Below are 7,774 nucleotides of genomic sequence, written 5' to 3' on the forward strand. Positions count from 1 at the left end.
AAGTTGTAATTGGCTTGTAAATGCATCAAAAGCAGCTCATGAGTTTTAATTTAGATGTCACATCTGTTTGAAGTCAGTTTGTTTAATAAAAATCAGTAGAGTTTTCATTTTACTAGTTAAGGTTGACTGTTTCACATTTCATTTATTTGATGCTTTGGTTAAAAAAAAAAAAAAAAAAAAAAGAAATAGACACTGGTCAAAATGATTAAAATGACTAATGGATTTTTTAAAGTAGTTGATAAGCACACCATTAAAAATTAATATTAACCAGCTGCTAAAATCTTTCGTTGTAGTTGCTGTAGCAGGTCTGCCAGTCTACACCTCTGTAGATATAAAAATGTTCAGTAAAGCAGTGAACAGGAGAGTGTCTGACGTGCATTATGAAATGTTGAATCCTGGTTTGTTTGGATGTTGGTGATGTGTCTTTGATTAAATGGTCAGTTTGTGACGGAGTCGGTGAATAACTTACTGTGGCGAAGGAATGAAGGAGGTGGTGCATTCTCATCTTGGGTGGCTGTTATTTAAAAATCCAAAAGTAGAACTCAGAGAAGCTCGGCAGTAATATTTACTCAGCAGTCCTGTCGAGTTCCTCAACCATAAAAGCAGCCATTGTTTTTACTCCTTAAATATCTCAGCAAAGCGAGCACTGTGACAGTAACACAGACACTGTAGTTTTTAGGCTAACGGTGCTTTTTGCTGTTTACAGTGTCACGGGGCTGCAGGTGTTTCCTGTTTAGCAAAGACAGTATTCAGGAAGTCAGTGAAATCAGGAAAACTGGACTCTCAGGTGGATTTTAATCCCTGGAAAGCAAAACTGGGTCATGTATGCAGACTTTATGTTGACAACAACCTAATCAGTTCTTATCATTCAGCTTTTTATATTTTTCTTCTGATTTTTTTTGTATGTAGCAAATGTTTTATGAAGGAAATCTGAGAAATTTTCCTCTGAGAAGTCCAGTCATTACTCACCAACACAGAGTCCACCTGGTACAAAAATGTCTTTTTATTATTTTATCCCCCTAACTTCACATTTGCAGCTCAAATATTAAAAGTCGATTTGAATCCTGCTTCATCTTCATGCTGACAATTTGCCGTTTTTTTTTAAGCATCCACAGCTCATCCGACTGGGCTCACTTAGGTACGAGAGTCTTTTCCAGCTGATGGTGGGAAATGGATGAGATACATGAGAGGTCACAGAAAACTCTTCAGATGGATCACTAACCCACTCCAATCTGTGTCAAAGTTTTAGGAGAATACTTAAACTAATAAAAGAAGACACTGGTGTATTTATTACCAGATCATATGCCACTGTGTGCACAAGGAGTTATTTCACTCATCATTCATTTTCTATGATCGCTGCCTACCACATCGCTTTCAGTGTGGACGCACATAAAGCGAGTCAGGTGCAGCACTAAGATTCAGGTCAAAATACAGAAAACCGATTCATGGACAAATCCTGTTTCCTGTTTCTAACAGCACCTCTGAACACTCTGTACCCTCACATTCAGCAACTAATTGCTAATCTAGTTGCAGTGACCAACTGGTCACCCAGAGGTTGAGTTTGCAACACCTTCAACTTCTGGACGACGACTTTCGATCACAAGCCGATTGCAAGTTTTGGTCGGCAACCAAGTTGGTGGTTTTGGTTGCATTCTGATTATATTCCAATATTTGTATTTAAATCAGCGGCCTGCAGCGACTACGTCCCTATTTGTCGAAGGATTTCTGCTTCAGATCTGTGAGGTTATGGCTGGAGTTTGAATTTCTGTGTATACAGATGGCAACAGATTTTCAGTTTCACTGATTTATCACAGTTAATCTCTCATTATCACAGACAGATTACAGTTTGATCTCATTTAATCACAAACTGATAGCAGACTGATCGCAGTCTTTGGAAGAGTAAAATAATTTTTGCAACTGTCTGAATACAGATTGCCCCCTCATATTGCACCTTATAAACAGTTCAAATATAAATCTTTTACTGCTTTGGAACACACGCACACCTTTTTTAACCCTTGAAAAATTAAACATAGCTACCTCGAGGTTCAATAACTATGCATAGATGATGTGGAGGAGCAGAAATGGACTTTTACTGTTGCCCTGTTTCTGAGACTGTGCCTTCTTCCTTACATGATGGCAGAAACCGTCTTTATTTGTCTAAAAGAAGAAGGTCCACATGAATAACCAGGCTGAAGGTTGTTCAACAAACTGGGTGTACGAAGGCAAACACACACACACACAAGCAAACACACACACCCTTAAGTGCTCCTCTGTGTGTTAACAGATGATGCAAGAGGCGTTGTCAGCTGCACGCACTCAGACATCTGCAGGCTGTTTAGCATCAGAGAGGTGGAGTCAGCTCCGCTATTGGCCAGAGGGGGAACAGATCTCGACCCTGGGGACTGACACCACACCCATGTGTGTGTGTGTGTGTGTGTGTGTGTTTGTGTTTGAGTGGTTTGTATGTTGTCCAGCAAACACTCTGTTGGCGAATGAAGAGCTGCCTGCTGACTTTGAGAAACTGGTGAGCTTCTTTTTTCTCTTCAGATCAAAATGCTTGTTGTTGTTTTTGCTACTCTGCAAACAGACTGCTGGAAACTTTACATTCAGCGATCAATAATCTGTTCTGACTTAGTTTAAAAGTTGCATGTGTGTAACTCAAAATCTGCTTTAGTGGAAACCAATAAAGCCCTCAGTCACCTTAGTCGGGGATGTTTCAGGAGCTTTAAGTTCAAATAATCTGGTGATTAAAGCTTCATATTTGTGCTTCACAGCTTAATGCACTGCAGCTGTTTTTTGTGAAGCATGACTCTTGTTACGGAGACAAACATCAACACTTTGGATGCATTTCAGTGCGATGCCTCGAGTTCGTGAGTCAGGAAAACTGGATTTTCCTCCAAAGGCTCTATTGTGTGGCACGATTTGCTAAAATTGATCATTCTGCAAATGAAATGCCGCTTAAGTGGTTCATGAGGACGGACAGTCCTAACACAATTGGAGCTGCTGACTGGATTTCTCACTCACACACACACACACACACACACACACACACACACACACACACACACACACACACACACACACACACAAACTGAGTGTAGCTCGCTGCTGTGAAAACATCTGGCAGAGAATTCAAATCTGGCTCTGAGTAAAGAGTTGCTGAGGGAAGCGGTTTTATAATCGCGATGCAGTCGGATGTCAAAGGTAATCACTTTAAAAAGAGGAGAGTGTGGAATGGTTTTCCTTTCCAGCTAATTTCCTGGAAATGCTCCTACATAATAACTTGTAGTATAAAGCCTTAAGGAGAACATGGGACCTTTCTATACTGAGATTCCAATATGTTAATATGCATCTGTGCAGTGATAACACTGTAAGGATGTGAGGCCATAAAACTGAAATATTGTTGTTGCTCATTCAGGGAAACAAAAAGTATTTTAAAGTGTTTCAGTTCTTCCTGTTATATTTTTATCCAGCACAAGGTAGAGTTAGCACAACAGATGAACACTGCTCACTGCCTTGCAATCACTGATTGCGGTCATTGAGGTCGTCGCCCATGTTCAGAGGACACTGAGGCATCTCTAAAGTTAAACTAAAACTCTTGATTGGACCAACTTAGTGACTTTATTTAACAGCTATAGAAGTGTGTTGATCATCATCACCATTAAACAACACTCACCCTAAGATGAGGGGGCAGGTGTGGCTCACGCACCAATCGCGTAGTCGGTGAATGGATTAGTATGCATGTCGGTGTGTCATTTAGTTAGATACTGCACCTCAAGTTGCATCCATCAGCGTGTGTGTGTCTGTGTGTCTGTGTGTGCGTGCACGTTTAAAAGCACTCGAAAGGTACAGAACAAAGAGCTGGAGGGTCGTGTGTTTGAATGGCTGAATGCGGTTTATAGTAAAAAGCTCAGTGAGAGCAGAAAAGCGCTTTATGAATACCAATCATGCAGGAACAGCTGCGCTCATCAGCATGATGACCAGCGATCACGTCATAACTGTGTTTTTAAATGTCTACGACTGCACCCATCTTCAGACGTCTTTATTTCCTCTGCTCATGAGAGACGGACTCATTATGTAAGGTTCTGCCTTCTGTCATGATCATCCAGTTTATATTTGTTTCAAACAAATATGCCAGGCTGTAAATGTTGCTAGAGTATGCATATATTTAACTGTATCTGTAATAGCAAAATGTGAATTATTGTCGCAAAAAATGTCCTACTTATGCACGTCTAGGTCTGACTTTTTTTCTTGACAATCGGCAAGACTTTAAAACTACTTCTCATCGTCAGAGCAAGTAGTTTTTAACGCGTTAGCTTAACACAATCGTGTTTGTGGCCAAAACAAAACACTTTTTTTGTTGTTCAGAAGTAAATGAGTAGGTTTTAATGGGGATGAATCACAGAATTCAAGTGTAAATCGGTCCAGGTAGGATGAAAATTAGCACCTCAAAGTCCAAGAGCACAGAAGTGCGAAGAAGAGCGTCCATTCTGGGTCATGAATGAGTTGCTGCCCCAAGTAGAGGAGTTGAAGTCTCCTGTAACTTCTGCTCCCACAACCTGACCACGGAAAAGCAACAGAACACGGATGGATGGAAAACAAGTGATAATTGGGATGCAGTATCTAGTGGAAAAAATCCCAGATATTTACATCTAAAATGCAGCTGATGTTCATTAAATTAGGAGGAAACTTTGCGAGAATTTAGCTGCAGAATTCAAAACCGGCAAATGAAACCAGCTTATCTGCAAAATGAGAGAGAAATACTTTCTCAGTAAATCATGTTGTTTCTTCACAGGTTCACTTCAGCATGGCCGCTCATGTAACTCCGCCCCCTTTGGCTCACGCAGCAGCAGAAACCACCACTCTTTTCCCAGACCTTGTGACCAAGATAGGAGCAAAGGGTATGTACCTGTGTAAAATACATCCATTAAACACCGCATGAGTCTATAGCGAGGAGAAGGTAGCAGCTGGAAACAAAAGCAAACAAACAAAAGCGACTTTTTTTTTGGCTCCAATAGATTCATGAAGAATTTAAAAAAAAAAAAAAGCTCAAATAATTGAACAAATGAATGTATTTATTTCTTTCTATCCTCCAGCTCTCACCTTCATGCATTTACAGGTAATAAATAACACCATAGAGCAGCACTGAGAGAAGAAGAAGCACATATGCTTTCAGCTTAAACACATCCTTATTCTGTGTCACTTTTTTAAACTTGTATTACTTCCCTGATTTACTGTTTTTATATGTTTTATATGTTCCTGATTTGAAAGCATAATCAGTGTAGTTCACCTGTGCTGTCAGGTAGATTTTCCTGCTCTTGGACGGAGCCATGCATTCTTTGTTTACAGTCTTTACGCTAACAAGCTAAGCTATCTCACTAATTGCTGAATTGCTACAGTTTAATTTCCTTCATCTCAAACAGATATAAGAAGGCCGTCTTTCTTCCAGCATCAGGCCAAACAGGGATTGAAAGAATAGAAACTTAAAGCGGTTTGTTCACAGGATGAACTAAAGTCAGTTCACTTGATCATCTGGAGAAAATTCAGATTTCTGGGTGTTGAGATCGATGTTAAAAACAACGACCTGCTGTAAAACCAAACTTCTCCGAACTCCACGTTTTCATTTTAATTCCCCAACCCGCCCTCAACAGAATTCAGCGGCAATATTTTTTGACCAGTGCTGCCAGAAGATACAGGTAATGTCAAATATTGTTATGTGATATCAGCATGGGAACCAATCAGCAATCAGAGGCGTACACACAGGAAGAGACTTGCAGCAACGTGGCAACTAAAGACAAAGAAATGCCAGAGAAATTTAGCAACTTGTAGCTCTGACAGGTGAAAATAACCATTGAGTCCTGAGACCAGTTAATCTGTAGGACTGAACAGATTACACATGACTGCAAAAAGATGACTACCACCACAAACTAGAATCCACATCTGTGGGAAACACAAAGCTGCACAAAGCTTCCAAAAGCTATTCCATGCATGCAGGTACATTAGTTGTCATTTATAATCATCAAAATTAAAAGAAAGAAATATTTGAAATCTATCAGTCTGTGTGTAATGAATGAATATAATAAACAAGTTTCACTTTCTGAATGGAATTACTGAAATAAATCAACTTTTTCATGATATTCCAATTTTATGACCAGCACCTGTACACATTCAAAACATTGTTTATATTACTGGACGCTAAAACTGTGTCTGTAGTTTGTGGGACACACACACACACGCACACACCCCCTGTGAGCTCCACGAACCAGCTGAGGTGTTCGTGTGCGTTAGCAGGGAGTGTCTTATCAGCCTAATGTCAGAGAGGAGCATGGGAAGGAGCAAGTGTGACGCCTCGGGGGTCTGTCACTGTGGAGATAAGGGCTGACACGCTCATACCCACTGGCCCTGGTTTCCACAGCAGGGCCAAGCAGGACCCATGCAGCCTGAGAGCAACACTGTCTCCTAGAAATAACTTTCACATGCAACAGAACTGCAAAACAAATAAGCAAATATATATATATATATATATATATATATATATATATATGGCGAAGCAACAGGTGGCAATATATCAGAAGCCTGCAAACAGAAAATAAAGTATAGTTCTGTGTACGAGTCTTATGCCTCAGTGATATAATTGGTAACACTGTGTGAAAATGTGGTGTGTAAAGTCAGTGGGTGTTTGAATGCCACACATGGCTGGACTCTGAGCTGAGAGAAAACACACAAACAGCTGTTTGTGTCCTCCAGCTAACTTAATATTGTGAGCCGCTGCCTGTGACACTGTGAGTGAGGAGGCTGCAGACTGAGACAAACTGCAAGAAGAGAAAAAACATTTTTTGGAGAAAAAAAAAGATTTTGTTTTGTTATTTTTTTTTAACTCTCACCTGGACCTCTGTAGCTTTTCTCCATGCATGATGTGACAGAGAAGTTCACATTTTTACCTCAGTAACATTTGATTTACACATAAAACTTCACCCAGGTCTGATTAAATGAACCTTTTCATGTCTTTGCAGGAAACTATGATAGTGGAGATTTTGCCGCGTTGATCGGAGGTGAGAACTGAACTCGTTTCTGTCTCTGTAAAGAAAATCCAGGTCAGACTGTCTGGAGACGCCCTGCTCAGTTTTATTCCAGTTAACATGAACTTAACATGCAGCTCATATCATGCTGAAAATCATGTATTTTGTTTAGAAAATTTTAAAATCTTATTTTCAAAGACCAACTTTGTATGGAGTCCCAAATGTGCTGAAATAATCATCAACCAATACAAAAACATTACTGAACTTTAAATATTGAAGTAAATATATTAAATAGAAATCTTAATAACATTTTTGAAAATTATTATTGTATTTGGTGAACACATTTAATGCAAATTTAATAACATTTCATTTTGCAGGTCCCATTTTTTTCCAGAAAATTTCCTTTAAATTAATAAAAGATTTTTAAAAAAGATAAAAAAGATAATAATAGTGTTGAGCAGTACATAAAAGTCTCCTTTAATGTGTTACTATTATAAGAGTGTTAATTTCTGAGGTTATTCACTAATTATTAAATTTAAAATATTATTAAATATTAGTTAAAGAAAAAAAAATAAACTGATGAGAGAATTCATAAAGTCTTTTTGAAAGACTAACAAACATTCTAATTTAATAAGTAATTAGATTGAACTCATATACATCTCTTTGTTTTACAGATTGATTTTTTGAATTATTATTATTACTTTTTTTTTTTTAATTGTTAAATCTGATTCTAAATCTGTAGTCTTTTTTTATTT

Source organism: Archocentrus centrarchus, chromosome 2 (assembly GCF_007364275.1).
Source record: "Archocentrus centrarchus isolate MPI-CPG fArcCen1 chromosome 2, fArcCen1, whole genome shotgun sequence".
Taxonomy (NCBI): domain Eukaryota; kingdom Metazoa; phylum Chordata; class Actinopteri; order Cichliformes; family Cichlidae; genus Archocentrus; species Archocentrus centrarchus.